The sequence below is a fragment of the Copidosoma floridanum genome, unplaced genomic scaffold (genome assembly GCF_036245765.1).
Source record: "Copidosoma floridanum isolate Cflo_tuat_1 unplaced genomic scaffold, Cflo_Japanese_pri ptg000019l, whole genome shotgun sequence".
Taxonomy (NCBI): Eukaryota; Metazoa; Arthropoda; class Insecta; order Hymenoptera; family Encyrtidae; genus Copidosoma; species Copidosoma floridanum.
The window spans coordinates 5,327,172-5,346,077 of NW_028321896.1; the positions used below are offsets into that span (position 1 = coordinate 5,327,172).

The 18,906-nt window shown below is 40.6% G+C and overlaps 1 protein-coding gene across 3 annotated transcripts in view; it reads right to left on the reverse strand.

Annotated features, from left to right (window-relative positions):
• The window catches only part of Ypel (Yippee-like), a 41,313-nt gene that overhangs the window by 11,377 nt on the left and 11,030 nt on the right, over window positions 1-18,906 (reverse strand). For 2 of the 3 annotated variants that reach the window (XM_089592706.1, XM_089592704.1), the window contains one exon: window positions 11,708-11,756. The exons of the other annotated variant lie outside the window; for it this stretch is intronic. The gene's annotated coding sequence lies outside the window, so the exon portion shown is untranslated. The remainder of the gene's footprint in view (window positions 1-11,707; window positions 11,757-18,906) is intronic. 3 annotated transcript variants of the gene reach the window in all.

An 18,906-nucleotide genomic window follows, 5' to 3' on the forward strand; every position in this document is an offset into this window, starting at 1 on the left:
TAAAAATGTTTTTACTCTTGAAAAAAAAAAAAAAAAACGCCTCAAACGAGATAACTTTCGAAGAGGAGAAATGACACATCGATCGCGAAACTGCAGGCTCCTCGATTACCGTAATCTCGAAATCAATAGCGAGGATTACAACAAATTTCGCGAGGTGGTGCACTTGACAACGCCTGATAAAAAAACATACCCAAGCTATAGAGCGCGCTCACTTTCGTTCGGCAACGTCACGTCGGATCGATGGAAAAAGAAACGTCGGCGGCGTAATTCAACGCGAAAGTAGGTATACTTGTACATCTCATTCACCTGTGCAGGGGCTTATTATAGATTCCCGGCATCTCGCGCACGAGGGATGCGAAAAAGAGAGAAAAATGTGAGCACAGCACGTATAAATATACATCGCGGAGAGAATCACGGCCACACTCTGATGCACGACTCGGCGCGGGTTTATAAATACTCTCACGTGCTTGCTGAAGCTTTTTCACTCTCTCTCTCTCTCTCTCTGTGTTTCTCTCGAGAGGAAGAGTCTTTTCAGAGGTGCCGGCTTTTTTCTTCCCTCAAAGAGCTCCGGTACTCCCGTTGCAACTTTTCTCCTTGGACTCGTATGTATAATGGGTGTACAAACCAGTGCATAAAAGAGGACACTAGCTGAGCTACGTAAGTTGGCATTCGGCACGTTCGGAATGCTAAGGAATTATACGTGTGTACTCTCTTAGTTTTGGTCGAGCGAGCACGTGCTCGCATAATTTTGGAACATAAAACTCATCAAAAAAATCATCTTCAGCTTTTTTTCTACCTCTATCTCAAGTGCCTTACTTAATTTTTTTTGTTTCACAGAACTTGATTGTCTACGCAGTTCACGAATAAATATCTGTGCATGTGTCCGTGTGATTGGTCGAATCGACCGAAACGTCCGAATGATATACATTTCCAAAATAAATGAATTGGGTTTGCATGAGATATGCATGACGTTTATTTGGCATGTGTACATCATTTCGGATTTTACAATAATGAATGGGTACAAAAGTGTGAAAGCAATGACGAGCCAATTAACCTGTGATGATTAAATATTTAAGCACCGAAGGAAGGGTAACGAAAGGCACGTGAAAAATTCATTAAAGACACGGATATAGTATGTGTGCGCGGATCAAACAAGATTTTTAAGAGGCACAAACGTTTTTTTTTTTTTTTCCTTCGACTGTACGTAAATTTTGCCCAGAACTTTCGTTTAGGCGTTTACAATCATGTAATCGCACTGATCGTCCAAATGAAAGAAAAGGGCGAATGACTAACAATACTCGCAGTGATACATTTCGGAAGCAAAAATAATACGCAATTTTCTGATGTTTGGAATCATTGGCAGAGTAAATATTTTTGCGGGACGAGCGAGAGAGAAAAAAAAATAGTGAAAACGACAGACCTGCGCAATTAACCCGAATATCGCGAAAAGAAGAGTAGAGCCGGATCTACGAAACGCAATCGAGGCCGAGCGATTGGAAATTCTAAAATTGATATTTGCGTTTGTTGTTTTTCCACCCCGTACAAACAGGGTGGAAAATTATGAAAAATAAACAAACGCGCGTACCCCATCCTTTTTTTTTCATGCCAATCTGCAAGGTTAAACTTGACGAGCAATTATTAGGTGCATGACTGGTCTGTCCTCTTCAGGTAGTGATGGATCATTGTTTACTTTCCTTCTATACACACCTGCCTGTGTATTGACTTTTTTTCGACTCCATATCGTACACTCACGTTTCACAACACACTGGTCAACTCATTTGCCAGTTTACACAGATGGGTATGTGGACATCTCGAAGCTATGAAAGTTTTCATAATATTCAGTCGCACGAAGCCACTAAAGTAAATATATACACCTGTATGTATTTTTTGTAAGCAGAAAGAACAACCCATTTCTAGTTAGTCTTCTTATATGGCCGTGACGGGATAATTATACAACAAGTACAGCTCCTTCTACAAACTCAATGTCACAACTCGCTACATCTTCTCGCAAATGTTTCTTGTGCTCCTCGACTATTAAACCGGGAGGTTGTTTCAAAACAAAGCCTCGGAACAATTTACGTCGACACAACTCCCAGGACACTGATTCTCCCCCCGGGAGCGTTACGGAATTTTTTTCACCACTCTTAGAGGCGTCATCGAGACATGAGTTGTACTACTGACCACACCTCATTAGCTGAATGTGCGTGTGTGTTTTTTTAACGATTTCATTGATTAAAATTTTTTTTTATGAAATTCATACAAATACATACCTAATACAATCCAATTAGGATTATTAACTTTGAATTCAATTATAAATAAAGTATACAACGTATTATCTCGTTTTTTTTTTCTTTTTGTTTAATCACTTCATATTTTTGCTACAATTGCTTCCAATATAGATCACGTGATCGGACAACGGCCACTTCAACATCGACTTTTTGATACGAATGCAGGATTTCTCATGTTGTCGAAGTAAATGGTAAAACCTTAAACATTCAAAATACGATTCGACTTTGGCCCGTTTATGTCAACAAAGTCGACGTTCGTTGTCGAGCTGCGACTAAGGCAGGCAGCGTCTAAATTTGGCGTGCACGAATCGGTCGAAAACGGCGAGGAAATGCTGAACAATATATTTCCTCCTTTTGAAGAACTTTGTTGATGTGTATGGCCATTAAAGATTACAAAGTACTGTACGAGTGATCAGTTAGGAGAATCAGACCTTTCAGTCCCCCCTTTAGTATAAAGTTGAATTTTTTTTTTTTTTTTTTTTTTTTACTTATCTATTTTCCTTTTTATGATGATTCGAAGGATTACAACGCAAGAGAAACTTTTGAAACGTTAACTTTTTCAACATTAAATCTACGCAAGAGTATCAATACATATTTGAGAGTGGAGATTTTTACGGATTTTTAGTCTTTTCCATAAATTTAAATATCAATTCAATACATTTTGTTTGAAATGATCCATTTTTTTCATTGTACAATAAGTACGACGTAGATTTTTTCCTCATACATTATTACTTTTATGGTATACAAAAGACACAAATATTATATTAGTGTTTCCATAAAAGCTACTTATGACGTTTTTAAAAGTTGGATATTCCCAAGTTAAAGCGTATAACATATCTATGAGTCTACCAAGTGATACTTTTTTTATATATTTAGTAAGCACAATCAATTTATAACAGTTTACCGTATCTCAATTGGTAATTACAATAAGCTTATTTTTTGCACTAGAGATAAGCAAAAATATATAAAAATTAAAACAGCAAGTACTGCGGATGGCATCATTCGCTAAGACACGGAAATTTCTTACAAAAATCCATCAATGCACAGATCATTATCATTTTTGTGCAGTTTTATAAATTCGTTTGTCGTTAAATTTATGGCTGGTGCACTCGATAAATAAAGCACCCGTAAAAACCAAGGGACCGAAATTACAAAATACTCGTAAGTACCTTTACCTAAGGGATAAAAGCGCAATTTCATGTTTTCCTCGAACCTCAATTTCGTTCTAATCTCAAGATCGTGTCTCTCTGCTACCTCACTCTTGCGTCCACATATACTTAATGGTTATTTTTAACCAGATGTACGTGCAGCGAAGAATATACATACACGAAGCGCACGATAGTTTGTTTTTTCTTTTTCAAGAAGATGAAAACGGCTCACGGTTGGAGCAAACGAAAAAAAAAAAAAAAAAAAAAAAAAAAAAAGGTCGGGAAAACGTAGGCGGTTCTGGGCGAAGAAAAAAAATGCCCACCGATTTGAATGTATGCAAATGCGTGACCTTAAGCCAAGCCTCTTTCTCTCTGTTGTAGGTATCCATGCTCCTTTTTCTTGGCTGCAGTGTGGATCTTTTATGCAGATGCGCCGACCGAGATATCGGAAGAGATTGAATAAATTATACACGTGAGATTCGTTATTTTCCACGAATAGGCAACATGTAGGAGAGGGCGGAGAAATTCCTAGGCAATACATCAGGAGCGTGCGAAAATGCAAGGTTTCATTTTTCCCACACGTTTACGTGCACAAAATACACTATGAGTTCCGGGCGCACAAAAGTTGATGATGAAAACCATTAATTGTTGTGTTGTATAAATCTAACAATGACGAAAGATAAACATACGAGTTTTAAGGGTTGTTTTCATCCTAGTACTATAACACGCTATGATATACGAGGACAGACTTTCAGAGCAAAGCAACTGATTTGAAATCCTTGGCGAGGGTGATATGGGCGAATTATGCGCTGCACGAACCTGCCAATTTCGCCTAATTAAAAGATTCGTTAGGGAAGAGGGTCTTCGGGACGAAGGGTACAGAAATGCCTTTGAAGTTTATTTTAACGCTTGATTAGACTCCAACGCGTTTATGCCAGGCTGTTTTCGTTCCTGCGAGCAAAAGCTCTACTTTGCGAAGGGAAAAAGAGCCGCGTTGGGCGAAATTACGCGCTAATCAACTGAAATTTCAGCAAAGCGAGCCTTCAGCTTTTAATGAAAACTGCATGTAAACACGATTTTCTCGACCGAAATGATTAATTTTTCCTTTCGGAAGTAATTACCCTGAAAAAGTGGGGCATCTGCTGCTTTTAGGCGAACTGGAAAATAAAATATTATACCGTCCCTTTCAAGCTGATCTGGTGGAAAGTTTGAAAGTCAGTTTTTTTTTTTCAGTACACTGAGAGAGAAAAATATAATAAAAATTACTGATAATCTGGTATACCGTTTGGTCGTCTAGAGACTTTTTACTATTTAAACAATAATTTTTCATGTTTAGAAGAGTAATTTTTGTGGTAAGTACTGTGATTTCATTGTTTGTACAATAGAAGGTACTGTCCAAAATGCGGTAAAAATTAGGTTGGCCAAAGTAAAATGTCCCTAGACGACGGAATGACACCAGATTACCATTCTAGCACAGTATATTTTTTCTCTCAATGTATGACTCGAGGCGTTTGGGTATTTATATTTTTTTTTATAAACTAATAATTACCAGCCCTTCGATCGATCCAGTTAATGAATCGCATGGGATCGTTGCATGTGCGTTGACTGAGCAACGAAATCTAAATTGCAATCTCTAGGTTGGAAAATGGAGCGCAACAAAAAAGCCGATATCCCACGCGCGTTTACCGAACAGGACTCGTGATGGGAAGTTTTTCTCTCACCAAGTGCCTTTTCACGTGGATCCCGTTGCGCTCATGCAAAACGTCGTGCAAAGAGAAGAAAAAATAACCCCCCGCTGTTCTCGCGAGAGCTCCCGTGTGAGTTTCCCACATGCGCTGCTGCTCCGCGAAACACGCGCCACGTACATACTCTCCCTATCGACATCGGCTGCATTATGCAACGACTCCGGGAAGTTGACTCGAAAAAGTCTCGAGACCCTCCCCGTAAAGAGAGGATGCGCATCGAGACGAGGTAATTGATGTTTAATGAACTTTTTAGTTTGACCGACTCGGATCAAAGTTTTCAAAGTCACAGTTTTCCTACTTACAATCGGCCGGATTTCCGTCACACATCTACACTGCGGATTGTTTGTACAAAAAACAACGAGGTACATATATAGGGCCCAACGAGCCGGTCCAATAACTGTACTGTTGTGGAGCTTAATTCGGTGCTTTTAGCGCAAAATAAGTGCCAAAAATTCACGAGCCCTTGGATACGTGCCCGAGGCTTTCGGAGAGTTGTGACTGCGGGCGCGCACGCGCGTAGGAGCCCCTAACGAGGTGATATAATCACGTATACACCAACGCGTCGAAGGGGAATTTACCGAGATTTACTTTACGATCATAGCCTATAAATCCATTCGGTTTAATTATCGCACGCGTAATTTTGTACTTTCCGCCTTCGAGCAAATGAGTCTCCGACGATGACAGTCGGTACTCTTCTTTTTTTTTCCCCCTTGTCATTACGACAGGTACAATCTATCGAGCTCTGATGTTATTATACGCGTAACGTGCGTTATTGGGAATTTAATACCCTGGTAAGTTTTCCACTCGGTGAAAGTTAACCAAGAGTAGACGGATTGAAACTTTCTTTTTTTTTTTTCCTTTGTGCGGGGTATCGCATAATAGCGGGTTGTCAAGCGCGAGCTACTCCTCAACGTTCGGAATCTCAATAGTCTCTGTTAATAACTAGGTTTTGCTATTATAATTACCAGTATGATGCTACCCGTGTATTTTTTATTTGAAAAATCAAATTCACTCTCACGTTTATCATTTTTAGGCAACCAAACTCTTTTTCTCTCTTGAAAAAGGTACTTAAATATGGAGTACATTGACGCGTGCACTCGCACGGCTTTCTCTCTCGCTTATCTGACGTATGCACCGACTCTAGCACGCGGTGTCTTTTGTTTATTTTTGCACGCGACATTTGCATATTGTGCAACGGGGCATTGAAAACGTGGCAGAGCTAAAGCGCAGAGTTCGGACAGTGTTAAGCAGTGATAAGCGCATCGCGGAGCTCATAATGGGGCATAATTTTTTGTATATATTATGTTGCGAATGTGAACGCGTTATTTTGAAAATTAATAAAAAGTTCTTTGAGAGAAATTGATTCAAAAGTACAATTGCGTTAAATTGCATTTATTAGATTAGGCACGAATGAGCGATCACACGGAGTGTTAGTCAATTTAAATTAGGCCACGTGTCATTGAGCTGCATGAAAACCCATTGCTCACCCGCTGCGCAATTATGTATACGTTGCTTTTGTTATATGCATGTATATATAATGTGAGAGAAAAGTTTCATGATTGCAACACGAGATAAAAGTTTGTTATCTCTCATTGAAAAAAGAGGGGGTGTTCAGTTTAAAAAGTAACTTCAATCGCTAACGTAACGAAACGCACGCACTTGCATTCGAGTCGTAATCTACATAGTTTATATGGCTAAATATAACGTTATACGAAATCTTATAATATTCACGCGAGAGATTTTGTTTTTTACGTTTACCAAAATTATTTGACAGATAAAACTGACAAGTTTAAAAATCACGTATCAACGTATAATGTAAATAAGACATTGTGTGTAAAAGTAAGTGTACTATTAATAATAAATGAAGTTATGTTTAAATCACACCAATATAAACAAAATTAAAAAAGTAGTTAGTGGAACTAATAATGATAAATTACATGGAAGTTTATGTTACTTTTGAATGAACTCACGCGCGTATGTGATAAATGATATCGTTGATATGTGAAGTAAATTACTTTGCTGCAGTCACACAAAAGTTGAATAATCGTTATTCATACGTAATAAATGGTGACACTGAAATTCCACCTTTTTTTAAATCAAAACTAAGGGAAAACATCAGACTATACTCGTTTGATGGTTCATGCGTGAATGTGTCTTGTCTGTCCATACCTCGAACCGTTCTACTGAAACATGCAAAACATTACAGTATTCTTTTAATTAATTTTAGTATAGCTTTGCTATGAAGTAAATAAAATTAGAAAAACAAACAAAAAACTTCAAAATGTTTTTAAGCTCATAAATCGATACAAAAGAAAGTTTACAACCAATTTCTATTATTTTTTTTCATAAAATCGACAATTGATCACTCGCTGGAAAGCACAATAGCATGTAGTAGCACATCAATGATTCAGCTAAAAGCTGTCTTGTTCTCGTTATCCTTACCACCACCAAGTCATCAAGCGTACTCTTAATTTATTAAAACATCATTACTGCATGGGTTTCGACTGGGTAAGGACCCACGTTCCTTTTGTTCTCCTTGTAAAAACTACACACGATGTCGACTCCCCTCATATCTCTTATTGTTTCACGCGTCCATCTCCGGTTCCCCCGCGACTTGCAGCTTCGAAAACCGCCGACACGCGATATTTAACGGACAAGGAGACGTTCGTCGGCTGTGCAATTTTGGGCACGACACGCACGCACGGCGGAGAGTTTCCGCCGGAACATCGTTGAAAACGAGTACCTTGTCTTTGCCAAAACGAGCACTATCGATCATGATTATATACCATGTACTTGCGTCAGACAGAACAATTTGAAGGATACTCGTTTCTGATCGTATGACATCTATGCGCGAAAAAAAAAAAAAAAAAAAAACTTGAACCACCTTTTATTCTTCCTGTTTTTTTTTCGGCTCGCACGCGAACGTGTACAGTTATCAGTCACTTTCCCCCATGTACGGTATATAATACAACATGGATATCTGGGTAAAGGTGTGAAAACGCTTTTTACGTTGGATTATATCGCGGTTATTATTGCGCAACTACTGAAAATATCGCGCGAGCAACCGGTCGGACTGTAAAGATATTATATCCAAGAGAGACGGGATATAGGACAGCCTAAGCTTATACACGCCGATTGTGCGACAGTAAACCGATCGCGTTCACGTGTACCTGGAGAATGTGTGTACACACACTCTACGTAGTTTTACAGCGGCGCCTAAAGTATAATATGCACTCGAAGCTTGTATAAAGCGCAGCCACAGCGTAGCGGGTAGTAGAAACAGCCAAAACAGCGTCAGACGGCACGGCAATAACTCGATAAAACAGTTTTAGTCGCCTCCCCCTTTTTTTCCAACGTGTTTTCGCATATACGTGTGCACTTGTAAAAAGCCCTATCTATATTTACTTACCTATGAATCGATGAGAATGACCATAGTGAATATCACGATGGGAATTGCGCACTCGTGTTCACACACGGTTGCAAGGGGCCGTGAAATTTTCAAGGGCGCAATATACGAAAAGGATAAAAATAATTTTCAAAATACCAATGGATACTTGGATGGCAAAAAGGACATTTCGTGGGTATATAATTATGTATACACACGTACGTCAGTGTACATCAAATACAGTAGGGTATAGTCTATAAAAGCTATCGAACAAACACTTGGAGAGCTCCTGATACGTGCAGCAGGCAGCGGCATAATGTGGGTGTTATGTGACCGAAATAGCCGGCTAAATATTTAAGCGGAGTTTCCAAAGAGAAATTAGCGAAGAAACAAGGAAATAAATAAGCAAATAGCAAATGTAGGTATACTTAGGCGTCTACATGGTGCAGTATACAAGACGCGCGCGCGCACAGCTGACACTTATATACGTTATACGGTCGATCAGCTGGTGTACAAAAGACGCGGCCATAAGTACTTTTGTAGTCTTGCACAATTTCGACCAACTGAACCCCTGACAAATCAATTGCATGCACATTTCTATATACTTCAAGAGGAACTAGTACTATATGTATACGGAACCGACGCAAGTGTGGTGGTGTCGCTCGATAGATTCACTTTCACGGCGGAGGGAGAGAGTAAGTGTATAGTATAGAAAATGTATGGAGGTGGCCTGGCTTTGCCCCCCCCGCTGAGGATCGATCCGAACAGACGCAGCTACGTTATACGCATAATTCGACTGTAGGATATAGACACACACGCTCAAGTGCATAGGGGAGCAAAAGAAGTCGCACTTCGTGATCATCTGATGAAGTGGTGCTTAGGATACGCGGCTGATGGTGAACACTACTTTAAATGTAGTGGTGTGTTTGAAGTGCAGAGCAGAGCCCGATTCCCTGTACACATGTACCGAGAGGGTTTTGGTGCACTACACGAAGTTGGTTGTGCCACAACGTCGCACTCTCTTATTGTCTCATTTTTCATTGTTTATCTGCATAGTAGTTAAACGTGTTTTCTGCATACGGCTGATTCGTTGCTGCGTGTATACGACTATACGTTTGAATTTTCTGCTGTTGATGTTAAGGAAAACGAACGACGGCGCAGTGACCCAGTTATGGAAAAAAAAAAAAAAAAAAAAAAAATCGAGGGCAATTTCGATGTAAGATGCGTGCCATCGGCGAGTTTTCCTGGGCAGAGAAATTTTTTGCTACATACATCTTATGATGGGCAAATTTGATGTTTGATGTGTAATTTTTTTTTTTTTTTTTTTTTTTTTTCATATGTAGATACGTACACGTTTTTGCCGGGGTGCTCTTGCAAAATTGATTAATTGCTCTGACACGAGTGCGCGGCCGTGTGTAATTTTTTCCTCCAACACCAAAGCGAATGTATAAGTATACATGTACCGTATTGGGTACTGTTGAGGGAAAAAAAAAAAAAAGAAAAAAAAAAGAAAACGATCGATCGGTGCAGTAAGTGCAGGTGCAGCTTTCTAATGACGTTTCATCGGCTAAAGAGCTTCGCGCAATAAACTCCCTCGAGAGCGAATCGAGAGACGCGGTGATGACGCGTACGTGTACCTAGGATTGCGTCACACATGTCAGACGTACCAACGACGGCTACATTTATATACTTGGGAGAGTTATTTTTACGGGAAGCGGCTCATAAAGGCAAAAGGATTTTTTTTTGTACCCCGTGAATTATTAATCCGAGAATAATGACCAGGAAAGTTGCTGGTTCATTTTTTTATTGGCAGCGGTAACTTTTACTCAATAGCGGAGGCGAGACTATATCGTACAAAGCGGCTTTTCGGCTCGTATTTCAAGGACTTGCGTCGTCCTGTTCCGAATTCCCGAAACGAATTACCGTCCATTGTGTTGTGAAATACGTGCAGAAACTTGACTCTGCTTTCAAAAAATAAAAAAGGGTATATATGGCGAGCATTTAGTAGTCCGTATTCGTTATCCAGAGATACGGATGGATTTCTTTTTTTTTTCTTTTTCTTTTTTTTGAGCATCAAAATAACATATCCCGTACGCGTAGCTTTTTTTGCTTTTCTTCGCAACTTAAACCCAGCTTTCGGATGAGTAGTGGGGGAGTCGAGATTTCCTACTCGCGAACCATATGACGATAATAACGATGATGATGATGAAATTACTCTGTGCGTTCTAATTGAGATGATGGAATAAAATCGCTCGAATTTCCGAAGGAAAGTTTCAATTATTATATTACAGGCTTCGTTCGTTCGAGACGAAATGAAAGTCCCCCTCTCTCCCATTGTGCGATCCATTTCGAAGGGTCTTTACGGGAAATTATACCATCGCTAAAAACCATACTTGGTGTGCCACAGATTCGAAGCATCGCTGAAATTCTATGTGAAATATACGGGTATAGATTACCGCGTTGGTCGTAAATGTTTTTTCCTTCACCACGTAAACACCGGATGCATCCCATCGCCGAGTTTCGCTTTTACTTTCGTGCCCTATTTCCCTTGCAATTCGGACCAAGTGCAGTTCTAGAAGGAATGGGAGAGTATAAAAAAAAGTAACCACTCCAAGGAGCGTGGAAGGTCGTCGGCGAGTGTGTAGAAAACTCGGTGCTATAAAAGTCAGGTGCGTAGAGAGAGTGGAAAAAACAATACATATTTTATAGTTACGCGAGTTTCTTGATTTTCTACATGGGACGCGCCAGGTGCTGTTAACCCGATTTTCCTGGACACCTGTTTTTTTTTTCCCTCGCAACGATGCACACCGGGGTTTTTACTTTCGAGCTTGTTCTCTCCTCGGAAACGATTAGCGGAGAATGATGGTGCCCATTGTTTCATTCCTTCTGTCTGACGCGTCACGATGCTTTGATGTGTTATTTAGGTACCGCAGTGACGTTTCACGCGAGTTCGCGCATAAACGATGTTTTTCAAGGTCGGGCAAAGATGTGGAAATGTGTAATGAGTGTGTATCGTTCTGTATCCTCGTGAATGTAAGTTTAAAATTTATTTTTTATTTTTCATGCCCTCGTGCAGTAAACAGTACATCGTGAAATCTTTAAGTACCAAAGCGACCATACTTTTTACTAAAGTAAACTCACGGGTGTCTTACAGCATCCCCGCCTCTGCTGCGTCGTCCTCATAACTCACCTGAAACAGAACGAAGAAAATGAATTAACATATGTATGTATCGCTAACGCGTTTACTAATGAGTCTGTATGGCATTAAAAAAATTGAATAACCATCATAACTTGCGCTATTTAGCTCATCTCTGCTGGGTGAGAAGCCGATCGAAAGCCGCAAATGAGCCGCGCATCTCCGCGATTTACTGGAAAATGCGAAACTCGTTTTCGAAGGATACACCCATATACACAGCACACATCATATAGAAATTACCAAATAATTGCCGTCACTCCCCTTACCAATTACCACCGCCCTCATAACCATCCCATTTTATCCCAAAGCGCCATCGTGCAATTTCGCGTATCTCCTCTCCTACCATCATAATCGTCATTTCATCGCCACACACGTCGCACACGTGAGATGTAAAAATAAAAAAGCAACAAAAAGAAGAAGAAGAAAAAACAACCCTCGTCGATTACACCCCTACGTAAGGGCTCGTTTCACCGTATCCCCAACAATCTTCCCGCCATCGGCGACTCTGAGCTGCCCTCTCGAACTCTTGGTTCGATTAGACCCCTCCCTACACGCGTCGGAAGGTAAGTGTATATAAGTAGAGGAGACGCTTTTTTTTTTTTTTTTTTTTCCGTCCTTTCGTCCAAGACAACGACCCCAAGGATACCCCGGCAGAGACGCGATGAGCCCAGGAGTAAAACAAGAAACTCTCCCGCGGAGGAGTGCGTTGCACTCTTGCTGGGAGAGGAGGAGGAGGAGGAGGAGAGAAAAAAAACGAAATCGAGACTATGGCGCGACGGTGCGAGAGGTGTGCGCCGCATGCGATGGCAGCGGGGGAGGATACAATATTTTATATGTTGCTCGCTATATATACACGTGTACGTAGAGCTTCTTCTCTCTTTTCCTTGTTTTTCTCCTTCTTCGCGACGATATACACGTATATTTCATTTCGGGTCAACGGCCCTCGGTCGTCGCACGCACAGACCGCACTCTCTCTCTCTCTCTCTCGTTCACACTGCTGTTTGTCTTTTTCCCTCTGCTTTTTCTTTGCTCCGTTGGCGCGCCAATCAGTGACACAGAAGGAGGAGGAAAATAGAGGATATCGCCGACCTTAAAACAACAACGCCGCGTCCTTGCGAGCGACGCGAAACCTCTCGCGCTCTCCCCGGCAGATACACACAGTGTTTTTTCATCCCCGCCTTCGATCGCACTTGTTTTTGCTATCTGTTGTTATTTTTACCTCTTTCGATTATAATTGCCATCTCTCGCCTTCTCTTGTTCCACGTTTGCCGCCCTACCCCCTCTCTCATATGTTTGCAATTTTATTATTCGAGGATCTCATGTATACATACGTTCACGTTTTGTTGGAACAAAATGGCTCTTCTTTTTGCAGTGTGACGAGATGTGGATGATTGTGATCGTTTGCCAATTTATATATGTTTGATCACCCCTTTCTTTTACTTTTTGTGTTCCGTAATTGTTCCATGAAATGATCGATCAAGCATTTTTTATTATAGATCAACTTTACAATTGATCAAAATACCATTCGGAGTGGAAGGAATTTGAAGGGGCAAAAATTCTGCAACATACACCGAGACACGTTTAAAAAACAAACGTCTCTTTTTTCCCCCCTTTGTTGCTTTTTTACTTCCTTTCCTTTCTGCCTATACATATATACACGATCTTCGCACTGCGCATCGCGAATTTCTTTGTTCCTTTGTTATTCTCCTCGCTATACGTGCAAGCATCGGCACACGTTTACTCACCGGCTGTTATTTTTATTTATACGCAGGTAAGTTTTTGTGCGTCCAGTTTTTGCGAAAAGCTAGCGGAGATCGCTATTAGGTGCACACAATGCGCGTATGCTCTTTTTGTTTTTCTCGCTATCGCATGTTCATCTCGGCCGAGTATTACGTTTCCATCAATGATCAGACGACGACGATTCAATCGTATAGTTGCAAATGAAATTCATACAACTATGCTCGTGGTGCGGTTCTCTGTGAGCAAACTTGTGCCAATCGATTAACGATCACCGATCTGTGTTCAAATAATTCAAGCTATGCAAATCCTAGCCGCTCATTTTACGTTTGGCGCATCTGCATTGAGGATACTATTGTGCTTTTGTGGGAGAAATATCGTGTTTAATACACAATTACGTTTCAAAAGCCAAACCGAGTCTATTCACAAAGCCATTCAGGTTTCAGATGACCGAATTCGTTAATGGCCAAAATCGGGGACCCGGACAATCCATTTTTCTCCGATCCTAAGAAGTACCAAAACGTCCCCGTGTATATATGTATGTAGGTAAGAAATATAAAAAAGCGTTACTTTTGTCAGACTAGATCAACAGGGTCTTTCATCATTGTATTGGTGTAGAAGTTCGTGTCCCGATTTAACGAGTATATGCGTATATGTTGAAATCGTGCATGAAAAAAACATGTTTTTCTGCTGCTAGTAGTTGGAGAGGGAGTCGTCTCGTGGTACCCTGGGGAATCAGGACTCTGTTACCCCTATTGGAGGCAGGCATACGGACTCTCTCTCCGAGTCAAGAAAAAGGGAAGGGTTATTATCCGTTTTTCCTTTACATTCGGGAAAAGGTGTTAGCAATCAACTAGATTACAAATTAGACTATTGCAGTATGTTTATGAAATTATTAATTCGATGAAAAAATGGTTACTCTGTAAATTATGAGTTTGCTAACTTGAATGGTAAAAATCGGATAGTTCTTTGAAGGTTACTAAAGTTGTGTACCAAATTTGTTATAGTTAATATGTAATGTAGTTGTTTGCTAGTGGTGTAGTACGTACTGGTTGTCTGTGATGATTCTGGCTTGTAATAATATTTTCACTAATTTCTATGCATTAATTCTAAACTATCCTAATGTTCAACCTTATGTTTATCTAACATTATATCTGAATTTAATATTTCAGTTAAACTGTTCCCAGTTAAACTTTTGTATCTATGGTTGTAGAAAAATATTTTATTTTGCATTTCCGGTCAGCGTGGGCCAGCGTGCATGTAAGTGAGTCATGCATGGTCGTAGTACCTTAGCTACGAGCATTCTTGTAGGTGATTCACCTCTTTGCAGATGCACGTTGGCCCCTGCGTTTTGTATTTTAAAATTGGCACGGAAAGATTTGAAGCAAGAGGAAAAAAAATTAATGTGGATACACTGATGTTACAGTATGTATATATACACATTGTACCACACACGCTCATCCCCTTCGGCGAGCATAAAATGTGTAAAAAAATAACCCTATCTACGGTAGCCTCGCGTCTTACGTTTCCGTAAGACTCCCACGTCGTCGCGCCTATACGTATCCATATACTGGGTCCGTACAAGTACATATACTAATACACGTGTACGAGTAGAAGAAGCATCGGACATCAAAGAAGAAGAAGAAGGCTAGCGCTCCAATAGTGCACTCCAGGGGGCCATCTCTCTCTCTCTCTCTGTCTCTCTCTCTTTTGTTTTTTTGCACCTCTCTCTCTCTCGCTCTGCACCAAACGGGGTTAACGACACACCTTCTCTTCCTTCTCTTCCCCTTCGCGCCTCTCGCGTTCGCGCGTTTTGACGGTACGCGAGGGGTAGGATTTACGAGCTTGCGACGCTCGATCTTTCCCTTCCAATTTTAGCTCCACGATGCTCTTTCTCTGTACATCTCACTCGAATCGAGTGTAGATGAGGCACGTAAAACGCGATCGGGGCCCACATGCTGTATATAAGTGCCAATACTACACATGCACAATACAAGTGTACAGAGAGTATTTATTGCAATGGGAGATGGGATTTATCAATACAATTTGTTTATCTCACTGCAATAAAACGATATTATCTTTTCAAACATACAATACATTAAAAGAGCATCCGCAGCAGCAGATACGTAATGTGTTGTTATACAAACATCATATTCCCGCGAGTAGTTGGTATATAACATTTTTTCTAGGTACTTGAATTAATTACGCGATGACACAACAACGCAGCTGATACACGTACACGCACGTACCACCTGTACATATATATATATATGTGTAATAATATACAGCATACGGAATCTTATGGATAACCGAATAATTGCGGGCGCGGTGCGTGTTGCGCAAGAGCGTCTTGTATATTATATACCCCGTATCGATACCACTGGTGATTTCCAAATTTAAAAGGATATCATCTGTGCGACTCCTCCCCCTCTCTAGCCCTCGAGTATTGTGTCACAGTTCCCGAGCCCAAAATCATTAGATCGTACATATATCTGGCGCATTGTAAGAAATCATTGTTATTTGGATGTATAAATACGAGTATAAATATATACATAAATGAACGTAAAAGGGAAAGAAAAACGTACAGCAAGAGTCTTATATTTCACCTACATTTCACTTATCGATCAATCACGTGGGCGAAGACCCATTGCGGACTAGGCGCGATTATATCTTTTCATTCATAATGAGGTCTCTGCTCGCTGTGTACATGACGTATATATACATAAGACGACGGGGAGGAAGCCCCGTGTTGTACAGTAGGTAAGATATAATATGAATAATACAAAGCGAGCATTGCCTCGTTACGTAATTTCTCTTGGCGTTTTGTTATACCTATACTTGATGGATTTGTGGGAGGGGGGCCAGAAAAGGAATATTTTTCAGAATAGTGGACAGATCCAACGGGATAATCATTTACCTGTGCGAGGATAATATTTTATGATAAAGGGGCTCGACGCAGTGTCTCCTTCTTATTTTTCGATAGGCAGCAAAGTGCAATAGACTTTCTCTCTGTTCTCTTTTTTTTTGCGCAACGTGTGTCGTAAGTGGATAGTACATGTATTACAGGGGGGGGGGGCTGTACGACGAGGAGGAGAAGGAAGCCTGAAATCGACGTTGTTATATATGTACGGACTCTGTACTTATTAATGCAGGTATATACGTATACGCTCGTGCAGACGGTCGCTGGAGGTCTGTCGAGTGCACGTAATGTTATAGTGTAGAGGCATTGCACAATTAGGTCGTTACTTAACACGAAACGACAACCACTGCGCGAACGAACTCTGTCGAGCTCTGCTCTTTCTTCTTCCCCCGTGTGTTTACGTATACAGCTTCTGAAATTGAAATTTTCATAGCTACATGGTCAATTTTTTTCTTTTGTCATCTCTAATGATATGGTTTTTGAAAATCAACCCAACTGTGGGCCTGTTGTTCGACAAAAGAAAGTACCTATACGTTAGTTAAACGTACTGTTTTTTTTTTTTTTTTTTTTTTTTTTGAGCAAGAAGAAAATTAACTGTTGTGTTGCTCGTCTTTAACGTTATTTTGGCAACTGTTGGAAACGTAATAAAAAAAGTGGAGCTAAAAGAGAAAATGAAGGTCGTGTGCCATTAATGGTAAAGTACGGAGTAATCGTGTGCACTTGTGAAGAGAGTAAACAAAAAATAAACTTTGAAGTCCGGTGGAAAAATATAAACAATCATTTGGCGTACAATATTCGTAATAAAAAAAAAAAAAAAAAAAAAAATGTCACACGTCAAACAATGATTTTAATATCAGGAGCCGGAGAAAAATTAAATTTCAGAGAAATAACGAGCACTTGACTTGAAATCTATACATTGTTGTTGGTATACTCTATTGAATAAACTAGTCGACGGAGAACACGCGATGATGATCATGATGCAGCACATCTTTAAACTACTCTGCAACGTACAGTCGTATACTATACTGGTGGACGTAGCTCATGTGCAATGGGTTGCACGTGCAGTGTACGCATGAGGTGCATTATGGAGACACACAGAGATCGGAGAAAAGGAAGAGGGAGACGATACTTGTATACATGTGTGTACATCGCGACGTTTGGAAAAGCGCAGCTGCGACACGATGAAAAACTCTTTGCAAGCAGTGTACGCCTGTATCACACATCTATATGTATAATACCTGCGCGTACGGTGACATTGGCACGGGTCGCGAGACCGCGTAATAGCTTTTCTATACCGTGCCAGTAGTGTGATGTGCAAGTATTATATTATATATATATATAATGGTTTATACGTCCGCGAGATCGACGCGCGGAAAGCACTAGCCTGTTCATCGTCAGCTGTTTGCTGTACTTATATATATGCATGTGCAAAATAATGGTTGTAATTTTTTTTTTTACTGGTACGTACACTTACATCCTCTGTACGTGATAATGTAAACGGTGAGTCACTTATTACCATACATCGACGCTTCATTGGCAAAGAAAGCGCTCACTCAAAATTATTTAAAAAAAAAAAAAGCTTAAACTCAGATTCAGATATTAAATGTGAGTTAGCCCTTTCTTTGACCGATGTTGTTATATGCATGTAATTCGAACGTGATTTATACATATATATCATTAGAATTTGCTAATGTGTATAATTATGCCACTTAAATTGAAATCATCGCAATACAGATACACTCTATGTATACACTACTATTTAGCATGATGGCTTTGATGATTATGGGCGAGGCTTGATGAAAAAAAAGGTGCAAATCAAGCATACGTTATTACTCTGCGCTGCAGTCTGGCTGCCTTGACATGCAAATATATACGTAAGCTTGATGGTTGCTAGACACCATTGGTGGGTGTACATAACTTTTGCCTTGAATACCTTTTGTGCGCGCTGATACAAGAGCAGCGCCGACAACAGAGGCGCACAATGCACGTACATATGGACACAGAGAGCGCGCATACACGATCGGATGCCTGCGTGCATACGTACCGTTAATCCGTGAAAATCGCGCCGGTGTGCCCGGCGCATCGTGCGGATGCACATAAATACCGTGTGCGTGCGTTCGAGCGTTGGGAAAAAATTCGCGCCACACCGGGTCGCCGATCGATCGATGACCCCGAACTCTTTGCAAGCTCGGCCGCCGCGTGTGTGCCAGGTGCACGTGCGTGTATACGAGAGCTTTAGCTCACCTCCTCCCTCCCTCCCACCGCGGCACTAATGATGATTGACGATGAGCAGTTTGGCTCTTGCAATGGTGTAGTCGTGTTGGGATGACGTTGCGCGGGTATAAGATTTTTTTTTCGAGAAGACAAAGGCGACCACGCTGGTACTATACATGTGTGCACTGCAGGGAGAAAAAGTGACTGGAGCAATGATACTAATGGCTCTCCCCGGGATGAATCTCTGGGTTTTCTAATTGCCGAGGAGTTACT